Raw genomic sequence first — 27,628 nt, 5'->3', positions numbered from 1 at the left:
TATAGTCTAGTCTATAGTCTAGTCTATAGTCTAGTCTATAGTCTAGTCTATAGTCTAGTCTATAGTCTAGTCTATAGTCCAGTCTGTAGTCTAGTCTATAGTCTAGTCCATAATCTAGTCTATTATGTAGTCTATAGTCTAGTCTATTGTCTATTTTATAGACTAGTCTACAGTCTAGTCTATGGTCTAGTCTATAGTCAAGTCTATAGTCTAATATAGATTCTATTTTATGGTATAGTTAGAGTCTTGTCTAAAGTCTAGTTTCTTATCCAGTCTTAAGAAGAAATCTCCAACGCCCAGCTGTTTCGTAAAACAAACTAATTTATAGCCTATTTTCAGGCTGTAGACTTAAAGTAAAATTATGTTTTTTTATAAAAAAAAAAAAAAAAAAAAATTGTTGCCGTTTTCTTTCAATAAAATAAATAATACATTTTTAATATATAATAGCATATAATTTATATTGAGATTGTATTTTTATTAAAAATTCATTATGTTAAACAAAAAAAAAAAAAAACAACAAGAAAAAAACTCATACATTTATTTACACTTCAGCAAAAATAAATCATGTTTTATATCATTTATCACTCTCTATAGCATCTGCTTAAGAAATCTATCTGCAGATAGTTGTTGTTTTTCATTGCTGTTGTAACATGATGTAAGAAATATTATGTGTTGACAGCATTAAGTGTCACTGTATAGTATGTTTGTATGTCTGTCTTAAAAAAAATTACCAGGATATTAAACGGCAATCAAGTAAATACTAATATGCTACGCTAAAGCAGTTTCAAGGCCTTTCTTTCAATAGCTGTTTTATTGCTAAGGAGGACTTTCAACAACAGCTCTTTGACTATTTTGAGCTAGTAATGAAAGAAAGGTGTTACAATCTAAAAGAAAGTAAATACATACATATGTATATAGGAAAAGAGTCTAACACAAAAACAGTTAAAAAAAAACAAATTGCCGTATGTATAAACTAAGCTGTAATATATAGACAAACATTTCATTTATTTGTTGCAAACACTGTCATCGTTTGTTGTTGATGGCGTTTAACAGCAGCTCTTTTTAAAAAGTAATTTTTCTTCAAACACACATGTATACTTACATATGTACGTATGTTTTAATACTTTTTTTAAAAGAAACGGAAAGTAATAAAAAACTTGTCTCAGTGTTGATATTTTTTTTATTTAACTCCTGCCCCTGCTGTTGCTATTGTGCTTGTGTGTCTTAAGGAAATAAATGAAAGAAAGGACTTGTGTCGGTGTGTGTGTTTTGTGTTTTTTACACTTTTATTTATTTCTTTGTTTTCTTGCTGCTGCTGTTGTTGTTGTTGATGATGTTCTTTTTATGAAGTCTTTTTACTATACTTCGCCCCCTTTAACTTTGCTGGCTGCCAAAGAGATCCTCTTAAATGTTGGCACTTACTTTAGTGTTTATGAATGAGTTTTCAAACGTTATCATATTGTACAATGTATGTGTAGGATATATAAACATACTTATATAATGGTTGATGTTGATATTTTGACATGTCATACATCAAAATATTAGCAAAAACTTTTTATATCCTTTACTTTATGTCAAATCGATGTGTGTTCATATACATGTGTATGTTGAAGTGTATGTGTTGAAGGGGTTTTTCTCTTATATGTTTATAAATTACTGTTGACACTTTATTGTATATGTTTTGTAATATATTTTCTTCTGTTCTTATTTATATTTCATTATCATATATATTTCTTAAAAAAATTAATGTTTTTTTTTACTTCCCAGTAGAAAATAATCGCTGAAATAGTACTCTTTATACACTGAATTGTCAGCAAATAGTAGACATTCTCTGATCATTTGGCTAGTTGTTATTTATGGTTTAGATAGCTATTGCTTTAAATTTGTAGCATGCATTTAGGCGTTTAAATTATTTTTAAAATTATACTAATATTCAAAACTATATTAAAAATTTGCAAATCATTTCTCTATTTAACTCAAACGTTATATGTTTATTCAGACAACTGTTTAATAAAAACTATAGCATACGGAGTTTTAGCAAACCTTCAAAAATACTTTTATCTAAAACTATTATATATAATTAGGCGTTTGGAAGAAGTGTGGTAATATCTTCATTCAAATAACTCACTGACCATTTCTCCAGTTCTCACTAACATAATATGCAGCATACTTTTAGGCATTTTACATAGCTTTAGTTTCTCTCATATTTAAAATGTATAATTTGCACTTAATTACAGTACCATCCTACAACAGTTCAGTTCCATGCACTTTATTTAACGCTGGGATTTATAGTTTTCTTTTCAATATTACTTGATGTGTGAAATATTTCTTCAACAAGAAAATATATGGAAAAAACCATAAGAAATAAATATACACATACACAAGCACACTAATTAAATAACAAAAATAAAAAGTTTAATATAAAAAAAAAATATGTATAAAAGTAAGTGAGCTTTCATGTATGTGTAGATGAACCACTCAGACATACTTGAAGACAAACAGTGAGTGACTAACTAAGTAGACTAAAAGAAGGAACAAAAAAAAAACAAAATTAAAATGAATATATGAGAAAAAACTTTAAATTAAAATTCATTTTTACTTTCAGTCGTTGTTATTTTGTAGTTTGACTGATGACAAAGTTGACATTGTTGTAGCAGAAATTAAAAAAAAAAATAAATAAATATAAACAAACTCTGAATAAAAACTTAATTTAACGCCAAACTGTCATGACAACAGTCACACTTTAGCAAAGGAAAAAAATGAAAACAAAAAAAAAATAATAAAACACTTGGAAAATATCTTGAACAAAGTTAACAAAAAAAAAAATATCATAAAAAATAAATAAAAATAAAAAATGTAATTATGGCACAGTAATAGCTTATAGCAAACATTGACATATGACAACAAGGGATATTCATTAGCTTTAATATTTAATTATAAATATGCATATATATATTTTTCATTAATTATATCTGTATTTAACTTTAGTTCAAAAGTTTGCAAAACAAAAATTAATGTTGTGTTTCTTTGGATTTTTATAGAAATTAAAATAAAATAAATTTACTTAATTGAAATGTTAAAATTTATATATTTTTCTTCCAAAGAAAATATTTAAATAAACTTCTTTATAATGTTACAGTAAATACAGCTTTAAATTAACATCCTTAAAGTATGCTTTAAATTTTGAAAAGTTTTTCTAATACGAATTAATCTTTTGTCAGCTCTGTTCCGATTGGGCCATACATTGGCAGAGAAAGTGGTTTTCTTCAGATTAATCGTTTTAGTTTTGCAGAAAATGGTCGTTTAACTTGCTACAGCCCTGTTCCGATTGGCCCAGACATTCGCAGAGAAAGTGAATGGTATTCTCTTCTTCATTTTCATTATTACTGCTTCTACAGAATTAAATATTTGTCATAGAGCCACTGATCATAGTCTTCATTATTCTACTGTTAATCTAGTGTTCTAAAATATGTAAATAACAGTGATTGGTGACACTTTAGGGTTATAAGCCTTAAAATATGCTTTAAATTTAAAAAAAAAACCTTTACAATACAAACTATGCTTAAAATATTAATACCGTAAGCCTTAAAGTATGCAAATAAATATTATTTCTAATATTTAAACAAAATATTCAATTAGAAAACAAATATTAGAAAAATTTTAATTTAATATTAAACTGTTAATACTTTTCCTCTACACTAGACTTTTAATTAACATTTCTATGCGCTGGCTTAGCTTTATTAAGTTAATTATGACTAAAGCTTTCTGAAGTAAAAGAAAAAGATTGAAAAACATAAATTTCCTTTACATGCCGCAATCAACAACATCAAAAGTAAAAGAAATATAACATGACTTTGTAAATGCCTCACTGATTCATCAATGTTGAAGCCATTGAATGCAGTTTTCATTTTTTTTTCCTTTTCTTTATTTTTTTTTATTTAGTTCTTTAAATATTGTAAATAGAAATTTATAAAAAAGGAAGAAAAAATGTGTTTCTACTCTGTGCCAAGCGTAGAGCTAAAGTTAAAAGCAAATTGATGTGTAAACACACAGAGAAAAATGTTATTGGACAAATTTACTTTAAACGAAATATAAGATAAGATATTTTTAGTTGTTGCTATTATATATGCACAACAGCAAACAAGTATACTTATCTCAAAATAATTTATATGAAAAAGATTTACCATAATCATTATAATGGTTGCTATAATCAAATCTTTGCTGGTGTTAGTTATTTAAAAAATCAATATATATATAATATAACATAGTTGCGGTAACCATATTCTTAAAAAAGGTTGGAATAATCATGTTTATACTAATAATATTAATTTGAAGGATGAAAATATAACATAACATAGCTGCAGTAACCATATTATAGTAAACACTTTTAATAATCACTCAATATAGATTTCAGTTAACATTACTATTCAAATTTTTTTTCTGTCGCTGTATAAACAAAAAACTATAAATAAATTTACAAGAGGAAAAAATAAATTCTATAACATTACTTCTATGCTTTTAACAAAAATACTACAGAATGCAAAAAAATAGAACTGTTCATCAAGATTGAGATGATGATATTAAGGATCAAATATACAAACATTGCTGATTCTCAAGCATTATAAATGTTTGTGTTTATATAAAAAAAAAATATTTATAAAATGCATCATGTGTATAGTTTGAAATATAAAGCATACCTTTAGGAGTCAAAACAAGCATACATTATCAACATACTACCAGTAGTTTCTCTTTTTTTACCAAAAATAACATAGAAAAGTAAATAAACTTCAAGCTGTAAATGTCAAATACAAGGCTTTAGATATTTTCAGTGTTTTTTTTTCTAACACTTTTACCTTTCATAAAATTTCTCTGCAGATAATGATGAACTTATGTATATTTACTCATATGTAAGAAAAAAATCTACATGATTGCATCTATATAACAAGAACAAAGTTGAGTTGCATTAAGCTATAAGTTTTAAAGATTGAACAGAAAAAAATATTTTATCAATGACAATTTACCAAAAAAAAACAAACAAACACATTTTTTATCATTTTATCACGTAATTTATATGTTTTTGCTTTTCTTATTTTTGTTGTTGTTTGCTGCCAACAGCAATATCTTAATAATTAAAAATTCCAGCACATTTTAATGGGTTTCTCAACTAAATATTCATATTTTTATTATTATTATTTTTATATTTTATTTATACAATTTATTGTCTCTCGAGTGTTTGTTGTGATATTCTTTTTCTCCTGCTAGAAGTCAAGTATGAAAAGGCTTTTCGTAGTATACAATCCAATGCTTAGGTAGTAAACAGTAGTAACAAGAATGAAAAGAAAAAAAATTGTACACTTAAATATGCAAAACACCTACTTCATAATCAATACATAAATTTTATAAGTATCTTAAAGTATTTATAGAAATATAAGTATAGAAGAAAAATTACTATAGGAAAATATTTATAGCAAAAAAATGAGTTAAAAAGAATTTTGTATAAATATACTGTATTATGGTCATTATGTTGGATATATTGTGAAGATATTAAATCGGAAAGAATTTATTATAAATATAAAAGAGCCTAAAACTATGCTCTAAAAACACTTTTAAATTGTTTCGAAGGACCTTGAAGAATTGTTATATTTTTTATGGAATATATTTTTCTAATCAAAATATCAAAACATCTGTTGATAAAAACAGTTTTTTTTTTAACAATTTTTGATTTATTGCCGAATACTGGCTATACTCTGGATTATAATCTTTAGTCTGGCCTACAAGCTATAGTTTAGATGATAAACTACTGTCTACACTATACTCCTTAGTATGGACTATAATTATAGTGCGGACTATAATTATAGGCTGGATTTTAGTCAAGGCTATAGACTAAAGTCTGGACAATAGACAATAGTTTGGATTAATGATTATAGAGACTATAGACTAAAGTCTGGATAATAGTCTGGACTTTGGACTAGAGTCTGGACTTTGAACTATAGTCTGGACTTTGGACTATAGTCTGGACTTTGGACTATAGTCTGGCCAATAGTGCGGACTAAAACTGTAGTTTGGACTAAAGACTAAAATGCTGGCTATAGACTTAAGTCTGGATAATAGACTGGACTTTGCGCAAAAGTACGGACTATTGTCTGTATTATCTGGACTATAGTGCGGACAATAACTTCAGTCTGAATGGACGTTAAATATAGTCTGGACTACAGTGCAGACTATAACTATAGTCTGGACTACAGTGCAGACTATAACTATAGTCTGGACTACAGTGCAGACTATAATTATAGTCTGGACTACAGTGCGGACTATAATTATAGTCTAGACTGTAGACTATAATGCGGTCTATAGTCTGTATAATCGACTAAAGTCTGGACTATAGACTTTAGTCTGGGTAATGGACTATAGTCTGGGTAGTAGACTATAGTTAGGATTATGAAATATAGTGTAGACTATATTCTGCACAATGGATTATAGACTGAACTAAACTGCAGAAAATGTAACGCAAACAGTGTATTTCCAACTAAAAATCTTCAATAAATAAAACTTTGTGGCAAACCACGGCAAGTTCTACTTGTATATAAAGTGTTTTATTATACAACAGTTCTTTTGATTATTTATGAAGTAATTTTTTTAAATTAAACGCAGCTAAAGATAACTATAGTTGTTTAAAAGAAAAATAAATAAAATTCGTTTTACCATTACCAAACCAACTTTAAGGAAATAAACAAAAGAAAAGAAAACTTCAGCAAAATAAACTAAAAACACTTTACAATAAAATAATAACTAAACTTAAATTGAAAGGATATCAAAAAAGAAAAGCACTAACTAATGAAAAATTTCTCGAAATTCTAAAAAAAAGAAACATAAAAATGTTTGCTGGGTTGGCTGGTTTTATTCATTCTATATATTTTATTTATAAAAGTCTATGTACCCCATGTTTTAAGTATACCGTACATAGTAGTTTATTTTGTTTGATAGAGTTTATGAGCCTCAGGGGTAGTTGAAATCATGTTTAGAATTATTAAGTGGGTGGCACATACTTACACGCATTTATTATACTTTTACACTCATACAAGAAAAACAGACGGACGGACGGATGGACAGACAGACATACAGTCAAACACATAGATTGTAAAAACGTGCGTATGTAGAGGTGTATCTTTGAAGATCGTTTATTATGTGTTGTTGCTGGATTATTGTCTTCACATACCTGGTCTTAACTACATGTTTCTTTTTTATTTTATTCTTTTTTTATATTTTATTTTATATAAAACCATAGATGGCAGTTTCGATTTTGTTTTTTTTTTTTTCTTCGTTTTTCATTTTTTCGTTTTTGCCACATTCAAAAGGAAACCATATACATACATAAAAGGAAAAACGTACGAAAAGTTTAATGAACCAAACGTGCCAAAATTACACAATTATAATAAATGTTTGAAATGTAGTTACTATTCCATAGCAAAGAGTATTTTTTTCTTTTTTAAAATAATTTTTATAATACTAAATAAAATAATAATTTAAAAGTAAAATTATGCATAAATTACAAAACATATATTTTAAATTCTGTTTCTTGAAAAATGTTTAAACTTAAAAATTTTGCCAATCAAAAGCTTTTCAAGAACCTTTTTTATGAATTTTGCATTAAAACTTTTAACATTTCTTGAAATACTGCTTAACTTTTATGTTTTCTATTACAAAATATTCTTCAGTACTTGACTTCTTTATGGCCTCAATTTGTTATGTTTTTTATAGCTATTTTTTATCTTAGTCTAGCTTAATTTTTTTTTTTAGAAATATATATGTATTTTGTTTTTGGTCATAAATTTTATGTAAATTAACAAAAAATTACACAAATTTTTATTACATTTTATTAATAATTTTTTTGTCTAATATTTTGTTTTTCTTTCTGTGTTCTTTACAGGTAATTGTCTCTATTGTTAGACGAAAAAGTTTTGATATTTTTCTGTACTTAAGTCGTAAAAGTAAAGAAATCACAGAGCATTAAGGACAAAATGACACTAATTTTCATTATGTAAGTAAAACGAAAAAGTCAACATTTAAAAAGTTTGAAATGAAATGAAAATAAGTTAATAAATAAATTTTAAAATTTACTTGCAATGAATACATATAAAGAAGTTATATTCGACAGTGGCGTCAATAGTAGTGGTGTGTTACAGTACACACTTCCTCACTATAATCAGAATTAGCAGTTTGTACTATAAACAAAAATCTGGAATATATTTTCTAGATTCATGAACGTATAGTCCATAATCTGGACTATTTGCTTTAAGCTGGACTATAGTTTGTTTAATGAACTATATATTATAGTGTGGACTTAAGACTATAGTCTCGATTTTTTGTAGTTTCGACTTTAGTCCGGGTTTGTTGACTATTATCCAAATTATAAACAATTGTTTGGACTATTAACTGTAGACTGCACTTTAGACTATAGCCAAGGCTTCAAACTATAATCAGTGCAAAGTATTAACATTATAGATTATAGTCATATAATCAGAATTATATATAGTTTAGGTCTACACACTATTATCTGGACTTTAGACTATAGCCTGAACTTAAAACATTTTTCTGGACAATAGTCTTTATCTTCCAAAGTAGCTTTAAGTGATTTTTTTTACCTTCTGTGGAACTGATGTTTATTAACTTCCAAAAAAAGGGAGAAAAAACACTACTTATTCTTATAACTTATTCTGGTCTTTTTCAGTAAATTCTACTTCTTTTTCGCTTCTTTTGGAAGATCTTTTTTTGCTGGGATTATTTAGACTATAAACATTATTCTGGACTATTGACTTCACTACAGTCCTTACCATAGTCTTTACAGTAGTCGGGACTAAAGTCTAGACTATATTTTAGACAAAAGGCTGGATTATAGTTTGGCCTAATGTCGGACCTATAGTATTAACTATAGTCTTGACAATGGACTAAACTATATTCTGGACTGTTAAATGGAATTTATTTTGGGACTGAAGACTAGAATATCAACTATTATCTGAACTGTAGAATTAAGTCTGAACTTTATTCGCTAATCTGGTTTATCAACTCAAGTCTAGAGGAAAAGTAAAAACTAGTCTCCTTTTAATTTTTTTTAATTTAAAATACAACAGGGAACTTTAACGAAAAGAAATTACTTTTCATATTTTTTTTTTAACTAAAAGCATCATGAGTTTTTCTGCGTCAAAAACGCTGTTTTAAGATGAGCAGCAAAAATACTCATAATAATAATAACAATAAAATGTATAAAAAAAGGTAAAATACCCTAAAAGCATCATAAACTTGCATCATTAAAGTGTCACAATACAACAAAAAATACCCGGAAAAAAAGCAAATAAACAGGCAGTCAGAAGATAGCAACCAACGAGACACATATTAAACTATATCAGTTGTGATAAAAAAATAAGTAAATTTATAAAAATATTGTTACATATTTTTTTGCCATATTTTGGCAACAATAATTTTTTTTTTTTCATTTTCGCCAAAATAGAAAATACTTCCTAGTTGTATTTTTTTACAATTTTAGCAAATTGCTAGGAAAAAACTACATACGATAATGTTAAAAAAAATGTAACAAAAATTTTCTATAAAATATGTAAAAACAGCATAAAGAAGACATATACAGCAGTTGCTAGGTTAAGGAAGAGGGGAGGATTGTGTGATGTGTGTGTGTATTTATGGTAAATTTTGTTTTTGTTATATTTTTTTTATATCCTGTGTTTTAGTTAAAATTTACTTATTTACACCTATAAATGTTATTTACTTTTATAGTAAGGGTATGTGTGTATGTATGTATGGTTTTTGTATTGTTTATTTCGTTAGTGTCAAAGTGTGAAAATCCTTTTTTTTACAATTTTATTTTTTATTTTTGTTACACATGGTTTTTTATATGGTTTTATGAAGTTGCTTTATGCAACGTTAGCTTTTATGATTATGACACCTTTGCACCTTTAAACAATAACAACAATAAGCTGAAAATCTCTTTTTTTTTTGCTCAGCTTTCTCTGTTGTTTTCACTCTTTATTTCATGCAGAATTTCACAAACATGCTAAATAATTTATTTTATTTTTTGTTATTATTATTTTTTTTGTTTGTTACACTTTTGTTTTGCCAAAAATGTTACAGCATGACAAATTATTTATTTTGGCGGTGTATGCGTTTCAGTTTTTTTTTGGTGGAAATTTTCTTTTTGGCTAATAAAGCGAAAATTATTCATAAAAAAAAGTTTTTAATTCCGTTATAATGTTTTTAACAGATTTGTCAATGTGAAATGTTTCAGGATTATGGTAATTGTTGGAAAAATAAATGCACTTAGAGCGTATTAAGGTCGTATAGAAATTTTGCCTTTAAATTGAAAACTCTTTTTTATTATATGTAATTACAGCCTTAAGCTTATGCAACAGTTTCCTACGATTTTGATCTTTTTGCAGAAGTATTCTAAGAGTTTGCTTATTTTTAGTTATTTAAACATAAAAATATTGCATACTTTTAGTCAATTAGTCAACAATTGTTAAAATATTTTTTTAGAAACAAAAAGCTTTATTATAATTATATCTATAGGATCCCAATAATTTTGTACATTTCAGTAACTTTTATACTTTTGTATTTTTAAAAATGTTAAGTTTTTGCCATATTTTTTTTTTCATAAATTCTTGTTACAATTTTAAAAACCAGAAAATTACTTTAAATGACACTTCGAAACCAAACAAAGCAGCAGGAAAATTTTCCAGTCCATTGTTTTTGCAAAACATAAAAATCAACAAGAAAAACAATCCTTAACAGCAGGACGACAAAAAAAATATAAACAACAATTTTTTGTAGCCTATCAAAAAGGAGCAAGAAATGAAAAACAAATTTTCTTACACACACATACACCAAAACAATTGTATTCTGTACTGGTCGATTTTTTATAGAATATATATATTTTTTTCGATAAAAATCCAACAATATTCTTGCATACTTGTAGGAGTTTATACCTATATGTATGTGAGAAAATATTAAACTATTTTTATAAAGGACTTTTATCTAGCCATCTTAAACTTGATTGTGTGTTTGTGGGTGTGAGTACATTTTTTTATTGTAATGTATTAAAGTGTGTCTTTAGTCTATCGATTTGTTGTATCTGTGGGAATGTAATCGTGGTATGTTGCCAATGATGACACTCTACTTGACGTGCTGTTGTTGATGAGATGAGAGTGTATGATGATGTTGTTGCTGACGTTGAGATGTTATTGCATGTTGGTAGACTTTTTTTTTTGTCTCTCTTCCATAAAAAGCATACTTGTCTGCCAGCCATAACAAGTCAACAACAAAAAAATATATTGAAAAAAAAAAGAAAACTTGTATATGGTCCCTACTAAATATTGATATTTCATTGTTGTAGGATATTTTTTTTTACTTTTACAACTTTTTGTTGTATTTAGTAGAGAAACAGGCGTCATATTTTTTTTAAACACTGTTGCTGTTTTATTGTTTGTTCATCATTGTCAGAGTTAATCGACAACAGACATTTGAACAAAATGAAATAAAATTGAAAAGTTTTTTGTTGTTTTGTTTTCTGTTTAATAAAATTGAAAGAGAAAAAAGTGGACACAAGCGGAAATTTTAAATGAAATTTTACATGTAGTTTAATCACACATGCATATTTAACAGGGATTGCTTGAAAATGATACAGTGAAGACTTTTTAAATAGTTAAACGAGTAATGCTCACTTTCTAGGGATTTTGTTACAGTTGCAATGACAAGGATCGAAAGGAAACAGTTTTCTACCTTCTTTGTGAATTCCCTGCCCTAGTTGTCAGCCAAAATTTTAGAATTATCTGGGTTCAAACTCAAAGACTTATTGCTATATGTACAATGTACATACACTGTTTTAGATCTGTTTGTTCTTATCAAAACAGAATAGACTCTTCTTGATAGTCTATGTAAACTACAATGTAGACCAACCAAAGGACTATTTTGTTTGCTGAGCGTTAGTCTATTGATCTTAAGTTAGTGGGTTTGATTCCCGACAGAGTCTGTTTGGTTTAATTTGATTTATATTATTAGATGTTGCTAGACTTTCTAGTGTCTTTACAAGTAGTTTTTACTGTATTATTTTAATACATTTACATTTATGCTACATTGAAATATCATTAGCAAGTCAACCCGGTATTACATCATGTTCTATCATACATTTGTGTGATTGAGTGATGTTTTTTCCCAATTTTTTACACTTGTATTGTTGTTGTATTGATTAATTTTATGTACTCGCATTGTAGGTAACAGTTTGTTTCATTGCCCTGAAGTTCGGAAAAAATTTGTTGCAGAATTTAATAATTTAATAAATAATGCTAAAATACAAGCCTCTCTTGCATTATAGTTCATTATCTAATAGACAGTCTCGTCCTCTACTGCCACTAAGATGACTTTCTCCTTCTCTATTTTCTTTCCCTAATAAAAAGGATTCATTGAGTCTTTATAATTCTGCTAGGTATACTTCATGTACTTTATTTGATTTCTGTATGTGTATGAGTGTGTGTGCTAGGTTTACTGACGTTTAAGTATTGACAGCCAAGTGGTTGTGCAACACTTGTCACACATTATAATGCCTGAATGTATGCTTTAGTTTATAGTGGTCTATTTTAAATAAACTTTTTTCTCACAATTTTGTTATTAATGCTGGCAGCTTTGCAAATATGTGTAAGTGTGTGTGTGTATGTGTTTGTTTTATAGTTTTATGTTTCTAAAATGTTTTTAGTTCAACAAAAGTGTAGTTAATTAATGATATTTAAGCCTTTTTTGTTAGTGTGTGTAGCTGTATTTAATGCAATTTATTAAAAAAATATTATAAAATTGAAGCATACTTTTAGGTAGACAGGTTTAATAAAGTTTTAAAATAAAAGTATTATGGAAACATTTTTTGCTGTATTAAAATAACCTTAGTGTGCTTTTAGGTGTTGTTTATTAGTATTAAAGTTTAAATTAATATTTCATGCAAATTATTGAAAATAATACAAAAATAAGCAAACTTTCAGGCAAACATTCGATAAGAGTCTGAATCGAAAGTATTGAAAAAAGAAGCAGTATACATTTTGAAAGATGTAGCATACTTTTAGGAGCATATTGTTTGCTTTTTAACTAAAATGAAAACTATGCTATAAGCAAAGCATAATAAGTATTATGAATTCCCTTAAATGATATTATAAATTTATTTAAATACTTTTAACATTTACTACCTTTAGATAAAAATTTAAAAATTCTCCTCTTTTTTGCATCAAGACAAATCCTTTAATTTAATTTTGAAATTAAAAATTCTAAAACAGAATTTCAAACTCAAACAACAACAGGTGGATTTAAATGTATATATATTTTTACAGCAAAATGAGCAACTTTGCAAACATAAAATTCTGTAACTGAAATGAGCACATTAATACTAAAACCTCAAAAAGAAAAGCATAAATGTATACATAGTGACACCAACTAAACACTAAAACATATAAATACATAATAAAGATTTGCCATTTTGTTTTATACTTGGCATACATGTATGCTTTAGAATTTTTTCTTGCTTTGTTTTTCATATTTATCATGCAAATAATGTTTGCATAAAACTGCATATCTTACACTTTCTACTTAACAAAAAAAAAAAAAAAAATAGAAAAAACTAGAAAATATGTCTAAAAGGCTGAGTGAAACTCATTTTGTTTTAGCCTTTTTTTCCTATTATTTTTTTTTTTTGTTTTGTTATCTAAACCTAACGTCTGTTTTAGCCTTAAATACAGCAGAGACTTAAATACTTTTGTGGCATTTACAACACCCATATATATATGAAGCAAAAACATCCTTTAGAATTCTGTTTCACTTTTGCCATAAACTAAACATGGCAAATGAAAGATATATGAAATGCAAACATGTTAGAAAATTTTCTGAAAAAAACACAGTTCTATTTAAATATTCTTATGTACTGTGTAAAAAGACAGAGCATTAAATATTTTTTTATAAAAAGAATCAAAAGGATATTTTAGTTTTTTCCCAACTCAAATTAAATGTATAAAAAATTGTTTACTCTGGACGGTAATTAATTAGAAAACAAACTTAAATTTTTATTAAAAGATTTTATTTCTAAAAAATTTTAAATGCTTTAAATTCAGTTTGTTATTTATTTAAAAGCAAATAGCTCAAAATTTTACTTTATTGTTAATATTAAGTCGAAATTAATAAACTCAACTATGCAATAAATATTTCAAAAATATATACTCCTTAAAGTATGCTTTATATTTGTTTAGAAATCATTTGTAAAGCTTAGATAATTGTAGAAGTTTTAAAAATTTTAATTTAATTAAAACTATTTATGTTTTAGAAATAAAAGTTTATGTTGACACTATATTATAAGGAGTTTTTACTATATTCATTTTTGTAGAATTTAACATAAAATTTTGTTTAAAAACATTTCAATTAAAATTACTAAAATAAAAATAACAAAAAAATTTTATATATAATCATTTCATATGTCAATGTGTCAATAAAATAATGCCATAAACATACCTTAACGATAATCAAGTGTTGTGTACTTGTTTAAGCATTACACCTCAAAGTATGCTTTATAATAAAATTATAAATAATGAACAACTAGTTTTGTTTAGAAATTTTTTTAAAACAATGCATTTCTCTATTTCAAATTATTTTCTTTTGCTCTATATAAAATTTATTTTTTATGAACATGTTGTAGCTTGTCTATCTTTACTAACTTAAACACATTTTTAAGATTCATTTACATCGACATTTGTGTAGTATGTGTTTTATAATGTTGTTCTTATTCGAATTTTTAAACAATTTCATTACATATTTTCAAACACTCATATACACAAAAGCACAAAACTGCAAAATACTAAAAATAAAAATAAAAAAAATTAAAAACTATGTGGTAAATGCTATGAAAATGTGCAATAACTTCTTGTTTAACTTATTATCAGCACATATAGCTATCATTTACATACATATAACTAACACAAATACATATCAGTACATATAACCCTGCAGTTGAAGCATAACTGTACCGAAATAGATTTTTAATTTAAATTTTACATAATCGATTAATTTAAGTATTTGCAATGAGTCTTTGGACTATTTACTAAATACTTTAAAATGATTGAGATTATCTACTCCCTAGATTACATGTGTGCAAGACTGATACAGTTTATTTTGGATGCGTGTGGATCCTAGTGAATTGTATTTACAAAACACAGGTATATACAGGATAAATACTTTAAAATGTTTGACATTGTCTACTGCTTAGATTACATGTGTACAAGATTGATACAATTCTTTTCGAATTTGGATCCCAGTGAATAGGTTTATACAACCTTCTTTCAAGAATACTTAAGGATAAACAGCATTCCTAAAAACAGGATTACCATTCACTTTGAATTAGAAATGCTGCCTGAAATGATTAAAAGTATCTAGTCATAATAACAATACTACTTTTAAAACTGCTTAACTGATGATTGGGTTTAAAATTGATGGTTTTGTTGTTAATAGCCTTAAGTTTATGCAACACTAGACACTTATAGTATATAGCCTTAATGTATACTATAGTTTTTAAACTAAACTTTGTTAATGACTAGACAATTAAATTTTCAATAAATAACTTTGGCCGATAAAAATAACTAAGTACTTACAAAGTTAAAGTAAAGGAAATTCTTTGTACTGATTACACTCTAGATTACTTGGTAATACAAAGACCACATAACGGAGTTCTTGCGAGTCTGCTTGATAGTTTGCTCGTAGTAGTCTACCACAAAGTGACTTCTGACATTGTTTTTACATTACAGTTTTGCAAAATGTTCCAAAGGGATACATTGACTCCTTGTAAAACTCTAGGGTTATGTTATGTACCGCAATAATTTATTATAATTTATGGTACATGATTTGTGAGGATGTAAGAGTGAAAAGAATTTTCAAATATTAAAAACAGAAATAAACGTATTGATGGTACAATAGTTCTTTGATTGATGATATTCGTTCAAAATTGCCAACCTTGGTACTAGTTCTTGTGAAGGTTGAAAGAACTAATATATACTCTTAAGAACGATTCTATAATGTTAAATCTTTCATATATACGGAAAACAGGGGACCCAAGATTGTTGTAACATTTTTCTTGATTTAGAGGGTTTTTTTAGTTTTAGTTATGTCCAAAGAAAAATGCTTTATTTTTTAGAATTTGATTTCACTACATGCCAAAGAGCATAATATCCTGCGATATCCTTCAAAACCACCTTTTTCCATTTTTCATAAAAAATGATAGATATACGTCAAAACAAAAGTGTGTGGTCAACTCATATCCAAAAAAAAGTTTGGCGGTTTAGTTTTATGCGTCAAGTGTTAATAGAACTAATTAATTAAAAAAAAACATTAAAACAACCTTTCACACCTTTTTCATTTAACGTTTAACTAGCACGGCGATATGATTGAAGGGATGAACTTATCATACACGCTTACAAATAAGTATTTAAATAAGTCATTACAAATGTGGAGTTCAACGATTTTCAGGGATGCAATTCATACTGGGGGTGTAAAGAAAGAAAAAAGAAGTATAAGCCATTATTAAATCACTGAAAAGTAATGCACACAGTATATAGTAGGTATTGAAAAGTAAGTTGCTGTAGTCATTAACAAATTTTCGCTGTAATATTATTTAAATCAAAAATTCTGTTTATACATCATTCCATACAACTTACCAGTCATCTTTTGTGAGATATTAACCTCTTTTTCTAACAGCAAATAAAAAATTTTCTTTAAACGAAATTTTTAAAAAATTAGTTTATTTTCCTTAAAAAAAACTAAATAAACAAACAAACCATACGGTCATAATTAAGCTCTCTGTCAATCAAATACAATTTCTGGGTCAACTAAATCCGTTAAAGAATAGTTAACGCTTCAGTTGCGTGTACGCAAATGATTTAATTTGTATATAGTGGGTTGTCATTATTTGTACACTAAAATCCTCAGTAATTATAGAAATTAAAGTAAATTTGTTAAATGAAAATTAACGTGGGAAATTTATGAAACAACAAAATAACACTGGGAAATAGTTATATTTTTAATAATTTTTTATTTAAACATCCCAGCAAAAACATGTTAATAACATGTACTTAATTAACAACTTACTTTGCAGCGACTACTACATAACTAAACTAATAACAGAGCTTCTTCTCAGAAACAAAACTACTTACTTAGCTAGTAAGTACTAATTACTTTTATAACTCCCTATTTGTAAGCAAGCGTGCAAAGTACTTGCCTCTAAAGCCGTGTTAAAATAATGACTTAATGTTCTATTGTGTAAGTAAATTTACTTGTTAGTTTTTGCTGGGATACCAACATTTATCTATTGTCTGTTATTTTTTTCTCTTCACTGCACTTTTATTTTAATTTAAAATATTTTTTTTTCTTCACTACAAAGTGGTGGCCGTAGGTAAATAACTACAATATGAATTGAACAAATTTTTTTCAAACCAAAACAACTGACCAACTAAAAATTACAGCAACTACTAAAATATAAATCGAAAATTTTGAGAAAAAAAAATATGTTGCTATAACTAAATAGTTGTTTTATGTTTTCTTTATTTGTTTGTTAAAAAATATGTTTTCGTTTTGTTTTTATTTAATTTAGCGTTACTAAAATGTTTTTTTCGCTTGTTGCGCGAGTGTACTTTTGTGGTTTCGTACAAAACTTACAGTAGATTTTTTTCTTTTACAACATTTAGTTGTTGTTGTTGTTTATTTTTCAGTTGTTTTTTAGGTCAAGCTGTGGGAACTTTATTTCACTACACAATTTACACAAATATTATAGAAAAAACAACAACAACAACAACAAGAAAACATTTTTGAAATTAACAAACAAACTACAACAAAAAAAATAGTAATACATAATAATAACTATAGAATGCAAGTAAAAAGTGCGGGGTTATAAAAGACAAGGTTTCCCTTTCTGTTTACTATTATTAGTGTATTTTTGAAGATGATGTAAAATATTACAAGAAAATTAAAGAAAGTTTTACAAAAGTAAAATTTGTAAAAGCTTTTTCTTTAAGCCTTTAAAATTAGAGGATTTTGGGAATTTTTAGTTATTTGTTTAGAGTAAATAAAAGAAAGGATTTTTATTTTAATAAATTTAAGTAAATCAAAGCGTTAATAAACCTTTATTGTAATTTATAATATTACTTTGGGGATTTTTGGATATTTTTAAAAAATCTCTGGGAATTCCTAAAAAACACTAAATCTTATTTTATTATTAAATTTAATATGTTAATAAAGAAACTAATAATTATTAAAATTTTTAAACCTAAATTTAAGAAAAATTATCAAAATTGTGTAATTTGGAAATTTTGAAAGAAATTTTAAGAATTCATAAAAAATAACTAATTTATATTTCCAACACTAAAACTTAATTGTTGGTATTTAAAATTTAGTTATACAAAAGAATTCAAAATTGGGTATTTTGGAAATTTTTAAACTAAATTTAAGATAAATTATCAAACTTGGGTATTTTGGAAATTTCGAAAGAAATTTTAAGAATTCCTAAAAAAAATCACTAATTTATATTTCCAACAATAAAACTAAATTGTTTGTATTTAAAATTTTGTTATACAAAAGAATTTAAAATTGGTTATTTTGGAAATTTTTAAAACAGTTTTGTTAATTTATAAATTTTTACTTAATTGACACAACAAAATGTCAATATTTTCAATTTCATTTGGTTGAAAGTAAATCCCCTGATTTTTAACCTACAACTTTGATTGTTGTATTGTTTAGCAAATTTAAGCTTTAATTTCTCATCTCTTGCTAGAAACACCGCAACTCTAAATAAATCTCCTTATTTTGAAAATTAATACATTTATACTAATTTAAATTCCGTTTTTTTATTTTAAATTCATTTGGAGTTCCTTTGTCTATAAATACAAGATTTTTTTTTCATATAACGTTTTAGTTTCCCTCTGCTCATGTTGATTTTGGCAACTCATTGTAATGCAGGTAATGTTGCTACTTAAGCCAATATCTTATACAAGAAAAAACAACAAAACTAAAATGTTTTTATCATTTTAAGGAAAACGTAGCAACTCATCGAACAGAAAAAATAAAACAACAACAACGATAACCAACTTTAAAAACCCCATGACAACAAGGAAACAAAGACATTTTCTTTAGATTTTTAAAAAAATAGCAAAAACTTTAATACTTAACTAAATTGTGGCCAGCATAAATAAAATAAGATGAAGAAGGGAATACAAAAAAAAAACAAAACTTGCAAAAAGTTTGTTTTTGTAAATAAAACAAAACAACAATAATAAAAACGTATAGTTAGGGAAAAAACACAGCAACGTAAAAGTAAAGAAAAGTAAACTATAAAATGCACGTGATGACCTAAACAAACTTGTCGATGATGACAGTGGTTAACAAAAGTATGCAAACAGTTTGAATTTATTATCTGGAAAATGTATATTAAATATTTGACTTATTTGTTTGTATTTTCTAACAAATTATAAGATTTTTAGAAAAAATTAGAAAGGTTGCCTTTTTTGAGGTTATACTGTTTAGTTTTTGTGAAAAAAATACTATTAACACATGTATACAATGACAATATTTCTTCAAGTTAAATTGTTTCTTACACATACCAATACAAATGAAAATTTCTATATATATTTGGCAGTTATTGTGGTGTTTAAGTACTCCTTTCTGGTGATATATAATTAAAGCAAAGCATACTTTTAGGAGTTTATGGAATTATTAAAAAATCAATAGTTTCTACACTAATGAAATAATCGCTGTAAATGTTATTGCGTTTAGTCAATTGCTATGAATTGCAGGGTTTAAAAAGCAAATAAACTTTTGCTTTATTTGTTTTGTAGTGGAAAGGATAGTTGAATGTTAAAGGCTGCAACATTTTCTTTGCAACATATTGTGTCTAAAGGTTTTTCTTTTTCTATGTATATTGAAAGGACAACACTTGGTGTCTGTCCTGCAGCTTCTAAGTCAAGGAGAGAATATATGAAAGGAATGGAAATTTAAAATTTTCAAATTGACTTTCAAAAAAAAAAAAATAGTTCTTATTTTGGATTAAATGTACTAAACTATAGACTATTCCACTGATTAGCTAGTGGAACTGTTAGATTATGGACTAGTCTATAGCCTGGCGTTATTGCTAGTCTTTCATGGTTCCCTATGGTTCACACAGGTGGCATGTTATCTTGGTGAAAGATCCCATTTCGGTGTTATTGCAATCCCAGGGGAAAAAGGTGCTACCTCTAATCTGCTGGGATTATAAACTGGTAACGTCTCTACGCTCCTCGGACAATCCTTGGAATGAAGGGTTATACGGGCCGTATACCTATAATGAGTGTGTAGGATGTTTTTCCTTATGAGGTTGAAATATCCTTCCCTGTCCAGTAATGTTCAGACAAAAGAGACCATTACATCTGAGTAGTTGTAAACGGAAGTGATGTTTTCGCATCTCGAAAGCTTAATGTATGCTAGAAGGGAAATTCAATAAATTGCCGCCGTGGTGAGTCATTACAGAAGAACACCCAGTGGTTGTAAAAGGACACTTCGAAATAAGGCCGGGCAAATGTTCACGTTAAGCACTTCGATATTCAATCACCCATATGGTCTTGTATATAGACTAGTATATAACAAGTTTACTGACTACTTACAAACGTCTTCTTATTAGTAAATGGAACCTACTAAATACTATATGGACAACTCTATATACACTAGTTATATCTATTAGCTTATGGACTAGTTTTTGGGCATTTATCTATGGACTAGACTACTTTAAAGATTCATCTATGCCTAAGTCTAACATAAGAACTAACTAGTCTCTTGACTAGTCTCTGAACATATCAATGGTCTTGTCTATAGACAAGCCTATGGTCTAGCTTATCAACTTGTTTGCATGAACTAGTGCATGAACAGGACTATTGTCTAGATAATGGAATATTTTATTTACTGATCTAATTTGGCTTTTTGACACGCCTACTGCCTAGTCTATAGGCAACACTCTTAGTAAGTTAACGAACTATCTTAACTATTGACTAGCTTATGATATCAGTAAAGGTACTTGCAAAAAGTATAATGGTACTGAGTTTTCCATCCCTGATATTTGAGTGTTTTATGAAAAACAACTGTAAACAAGTGAAAATATGAGAAATTGTTTAAACAAACCTTATATATTTATAAACAAAGGAACATGTTTGCTTGTACATATATTTTTTTTACTTAGTTTAATAAGGTTTCTTACAATGTTAACAAAGCCATTGATGAAAAACAAAGAAAATTTCTGGACAAACAATAAAAAAGTTTGTGTTTTTTTCAATAAATATTTTTGCTGTTTTTCAATATCGCTCAATTTAACAAGTTTTAGCACTTTAAGTACAGCAATATATCTTGTTTTATAATTTTTTACAAAAAAAGTTATTAAAAATTAAAATTAAGAAAAAAAAAGATATCCCTTAAAACATTTTTGTAGTCCTGCTTAAGGGCTTCGAATTTTATTTTATTAAAATAATATTGATTTAATAAAAAGGAGCAAAAAAAAAATAAATTTAAAATAATATTTAGCCTAACTACTTTTTAACATTCAAAAGCATAATCTAGCCTTAAAGCAATTTTGTGAAAGTTTTTTTTATATTCCATTTTTTTCAGCCTTTAAATGCCTAGTCTATATCCTGTCTTAATGCTTAAATAAATTTCGTCAAACTTTAAGAAAAAAAAAAACTTTGCAAAAAAATAAAGAAGAATTCTTTTGCAGGGGTGATAAAAACTATTGGCTAAAAAAAGCACGAAAACTTTGTTAATACTCTAGGATAATGTGGTAGGTTTGGTGTTTCGAGCTCGTGTTGCTTGTCAGAATATAGAAAAATTCATCATTAAAAGCACTTCAACCGGATGTTCTGGCACAAGTAATCAGGCTTGAGTTAATAAATGATAAAGTATGTATATACGCAAAAAAATAATATATACAGCCGGAAAAGTGCTAAAAAAGAAGAAAAAAAAATAAACATAATACGACTAAATAATACAATGAAAATAGAAGAAAATGTGGGTGGCAGCTGTGTTAGAAAAGGAGGGGGAGGGTTGAGTTGAATGTCAGCACTAATATGTAAAAGACAAGATATAAATAAAATTCTACTTAATAAGGCTTGACAGTACAGTGAAAGTCAAAATGGGGCAAAAGTTAAATGAAAAACTAATTTAACAGTGATAAATGCAAATTTGAAAAAATATTATAATTTTACATAACCTTGAAGTATGCTACAGTTTTGTAACTATTTTTATATTTTCAAATAAGTTTCAAATTGAGAGAAAATATACTTAAGCTAGCATAGCAGCCTTAAAATATGCTAAACTTTTTAATAATTTAAAAAAGAAGGAAGAAATTGAGAGAAAAATACAATAAAGCAAATATTTGTTAAAAGTTACATATGTTATTAGGATTTTACATATTTTTTGGACTAATATAAGAAATCCAAAATCCATTCTTTCTTTCATCCATATTTTTAATTCAACTGCCTATTCCTTATACTACATTTTCGTTATAAAATTTCCTTTGACATGGTTTTTTAACAATTCATCAAATAATAGAAGTCCTGCCTGCAAAACCTTACACTGTTTTTGTTCTCTTTTACAAATGGCATTTATTGATAATGAAATGAGTTTGTGCAGCTACTGATAAAGTATTCAACTCACAAATAATCCAATTCATCTACAAATATTTTTTTTTGCTGTTTTTCATTCCGAGCATAAGTTTGCATGTTTGCATTTTATCCAACATCTGCTGCAATTTCTCTTAACGCAGCTCATGCTGCCACTGATGCTGTTTTTAGTGTAAATTTGGCGTAAATTTAATTCTAGTCGTTTTTTCGTTTTTTTTTTTTTGTTCATAGCATCAATACTTCCTTTTATTCTTCGTAGTTTTTTTTTTTTTTTGGAGTTTATTCCTCTTGCAGACGTTTATAGAACTTATGTTTAACAAATCTTTGAAAAGTATTTTTTTTTTATTTTATTTCGAGAATTTGATAAAATGCAAGAAGAAAATTTGGTGTTGCTTTTGTTCAGTTTACAGCTGATGTTGGGATATTGTTTGCGGATTGTCGATAATGGAAATTTCTTTCAAAACAACTATATTCAATGAATTTCATTTACATCTTGTTATCGCCTGATTATTATAATTTAATTTTTATTATTTCTTTTTTTTCGTTGTAAAGCATTGGCTTTTAGACTTAGCATAGTTATAAAGTGGCTAAAGGAAAAAGACGAAAAGAAAAAGAGTAATAATAAACTATAAATTTCTTAGCTTTTTTGTTAATTTACATAAATAAATAAAATAATTAGCAGGGATTTTGGAATAGTTTTTTTTTTCAAGTAAATAAATCTGTATTTATGCTGCCCTTAAGTATGCTATGTTAAAAAATGCCTGAAAATATGCTTGCATATGCTGGAAAAAAAAACAATATTTAATTAAATTTATTAGTTCACAAAACGATGAACAAAAAAGAAATTTGTTACTTAAATGTTTTAAAATTTTTTAATTTCTTTAATTTCCACAGCATATCTTTAGGCTTAGAATTATCTTTTAACAAAGTGTTGTTCTTAAGACATTGCTTTAGAATTCAAGTATATTACTTCAAACTTGTTTAAACAATATTTAAACTTAAAAATTTAATAAATTGTATAATATTAAGAACTTTTAAATAAAGCATACTTTAAGGCTTTTCACTTAAAAACTAAAAACTTAACAGAACACTAACATTATACATAAATCTTTTCTAATAATTATAAACAAATATTGATACTATTTAATAACCCTCTCAAAATTTCCCCTCTCTCTAAGACTTTTCCCCCTTACATTAATTTTATAAAATACTAAAGCATACTTTACAGCTTATACTGACAATGTTATGACTATTAAAAATTAAATAAATTTCAAATTAAATTTAATTTGAAATAGCCTTAAAAAACACAGTCTCTTATTATAACTGTAGTAAATAATAATCATCTTGTTATCATTGTTTGGTTAAAATAACATACACATACACAAAAAAAAGGCATAAAACTTCAAATAGCGCCTTAAAATATATAACGGTGGTAGTGGGTGTATGAGTGTGTTAGAAGAGGCATACAATAAAAGTCCTTAACATCCTTTTGTAATAAAAAGCAAATTTGTAACACATTTTCAGCAGTTAAACGTGCCAAAATATTTTCTGGAAAATTAGTTGTTGCTGTTGCTTCTGTTATTGTTATTATATTTGTTGGTAATAATGATGATGCTGCTGCTACTGCTAGCATTTCCTTTGTTCCTTGTTGTTTAGGAAAATTTACGTTAAACTACAAGTCAAGGAGGGTGTATGTGTTCTACTTCTAAAAGCTGACCTGTTTAGAAGAACAATAGAACGATGGCATTGTTACTGTTTGTTGTTATTATGAAAACAAGTGAAGACCAAGAAGTTAAAGAAAAATAAAAGTGATAAAATTGTTATTTATAAAATTTTCTTTAAGGTATATATGTTTCTGTAAAGACTGTGTATGTGTATGTGAGTGTATAAGTCTTAGTTTATATTTATAATGTTTTTGCAAAATAAGAACATTAAAAACATACATAAAATCCTTAATTTACCACGAACAATAGCAAATACTCCACCGCCCTTTTTAGACCCTTTTAACATGTTGCTTTTCTGTTTACAATCCCCCCCTTTTCTAAGTTCCTTACGATTTAGTAAATTAGCCTTGCAAACAAAAACCAGAAACTGTATGAAAAATTTATGTTAAAAACAATAACAGGGTGAAAGGTATAGTTCTGGAAAATAACAAAATTTAGTAAAAGGGTTAAATTATAAAAACATTAAGCTTATGGATGAATACAAAAGAAAAAATGCAAATTAAATGTTTTCTTTTAAAATTTTGAAAAAAAGGAAAATTTTACTATTGCTTATTTTTAATTAAATTGTATAAAAAATTACACTCAAGCTAATTATCTAGTGCTTAAACGTTTTTGGTAAGCCATTACCATTGCCTAACCATTAGGCTTGTTTGTATTTTTACTGTTTTGTATTTTTGCTTATTTATTTCGGTTTATTTACAAGCCATAGTTTAGAATATTCTCTAGGTTATGATCTACATTCTTGGTCTTTGGTCCAATTGAATCTGGACTATAATCAATAGTCCAAACTATAGTCCATAGATTAGATTGTAGTCTAGTCTATAGTAAGGACTATATAGTTTTGTCTGTAGTCCAAAATTTAAATTTAAATTAACTTTAACAGTTTATACTCTTCTTCAAAACATAGCTTTTCCAATGACATTTAGCCAACAAAAAAGCACCTTAGATTTTTCTCAACAAAAAAATAATTTCCTTTTGGACAAACTTTTTTTGACACTTCAAGGAATTTTGAGCAGCAACAGAGAAATATAAAACTTTATTTTTCCTTATAACTTAAATTTCCCGTCCACTAAAATAGAAACGTTGACACAAACGATATGATGAGTAGTGGTTGTTAAAAGTAAATTTTAATTTCAGTTTACAAACATTCAATTTGATTTGTTGCAAAAAAAAAGAAAAGAAAAATCTACTCTATAAACTAGAATACAAAAACACAAATTTTATATAAAGCATATTCTAAGGGGCACATTTACGTGAGAAGAGAAATTCTTAGACAATAGATTTTTCCATTACAATGGTAGTTTAATTAAAATTCTCAACATCTTGGAAATTGAAAAAATTTTAAGTGAAATTGAAATAGTTCAAGCGAATTATATTATAATGTACGTAAAAAAAATAATTGTTAAAAAAAACAACAACACCGTCTTAGCCACAACAAAGCAAATTCAATATAAATGTAAAGCATATTTTTAGGGGGGGGGGGAGAGGCTAAAAACAAAAAGGGTACATGGGTAATGCTATAGAGAAATAGAGGAGAGTATGTAAGTAAACTAAAAGGTTGAGTAATTGTGTTAAAAATTAAAGTACATTTTAAACACAAGACCTTCAATTATTTTTTTCTTTTAGAGAAGTTTTCTAGGAAATTGTAAACACACAGCTTTACTTGAAACAAAAGATCTTTAAGTACTTATATTAAAAAGAAAAATGTGTAGGCAAAGGAAATTAAAATTCTTGAAAATTTTTTAAAACTGTCTAGCTTTAGGTTATTTGTGTCTATTAAATAAAATTAAAGTATATTTTTAGGTGTATTTTAAATTTGTTTATATAATTTATTTTTATTATATTTATGTTTCTTTAACAGTGTGTGCCATTGGCTGCAGTTGTTATTGTTGCATGTCTTTTATTTTCTATTCCCCCCCTCTCTCTTTCTCTCTCTCTCTCTCCCATTCTATGTATCTATTTATCTCAAGTACTTGCTGTATTATATTACAAGACGTTATTGTATATCTATGGATGTATGTGTGTTAGCAAGTGCATCATTGGCACTTAACTTCAAAACAGTATATACTACTAAACAGCTAAAGGTTTCCTCTTCATATCTATCTAACTTGTTCTTTATGTTGCATGTATTTTACCCCCTTAAACATGTACTAAACGTTGCAATAAGTTCTAGGGTTGTTGTCACAAAATTTTGCACAACACTTAAGCTTATCTACATCTTCATAACAACAGCAACAACAACAACATCAACAACAAAAGTAGCAGTTTTACAGATACACAGAGAAGTAAAGTGAAAAGCAAAAGAAACAAAAAAAATCTATGCTGTAGGGGCCAAACAAAACAGCAAAAGAAAACTTATAAATTTTTGTACTAAACTGAAGAGGACCAGAGAATTGTGAACGTTTAAAAGAAACCCAACAAAACTACTGACACTTCTCTAGCTACTATCACTTTTAGCGCAAAAAAAAGTGAACAAAAAAAACACAGCCATTAACAACAAAACGATCTTAACGCCATCTTAAACAACACTTAACGTTGTTTTGGAGTTAGAAACTCTCCAAAAAAGGAAACAGAAATGTACTTGGTCATGATATAGAAAATAAATTTTATAAAACAGAAATGAAATTAAATTTAATTTTATTTGTATTTCTATAAGAAGAAAAAACAAAAAGTTTTTTTTATAACCTCTTTTTCTCACAATGACTTTAATTAAGTTAGGTCTGTAAATAAATAAAACATATAACATATCTATGGATTTAATTTATTATATTTTTATTTTTCAAATTCCTTAGTATACGAAACCTAAACCTGAATTGCACTGATATTATTGTCTAATAAATTCAATAAACTTTGACCATAGAAAATTGAATTTTCTTTTTCTTTCCCTATAGCTTATAAGCTAAGTAGAGAGAAAGCATAGTATTGGTATTATTTTTTCTGTAAATAGCAAATATATAGTTTTGTTTTAAACTTCAACATAAAATAGAAAGGAAAACACTTTTTGCTTATTTTTCTTGGTCAATTTTTGTTTAGTTTAGTTTTAAGTTTGCTTTTCAGTTAGTATTTTTTTTTATAAAATTTTTCTATGTACCCCAATTGCATTTGAAAATTTGTTATAAATTTAATCAAAACACAAGATTGCAAACGATAACCATAAAATAACAACATCAACATCATCAATAGCAATAGTAGCAGTAGCAA

General features: G+C 26.7%; 1 protein-coding gene across 1 annotated transcript in view; it reads left to right on the top strand.

The window, feature by feature from the left end:
* Positions 1 to 27,628, top strand: part of LOC111682334 (Krueppel-like factor luna) — a 264,439-nt gene that overhangs the window by 168,841 nt on the left and 67,970 nt on the right. The window lies entirely within an intron of this gene.

The sequence above is a fragment of the Lucilia cuprina genome, chromosome 6, assembly GCF_022045245.1.
Source record: "Lucilia cuprina isolate Lc7/37 chromosome 6, ASM2204524v1, whole genome shotgun sequence".
NCBI classification, from domain to species: Eukaryota; Metazoa; Arthropoda; class Insecta; order Diptera; family Calliphoridae; genus Lucilia; species Lucilia cuprina.
This window is presented reverse-complemented; position numbering and strand designations above follow the sequence as displayed.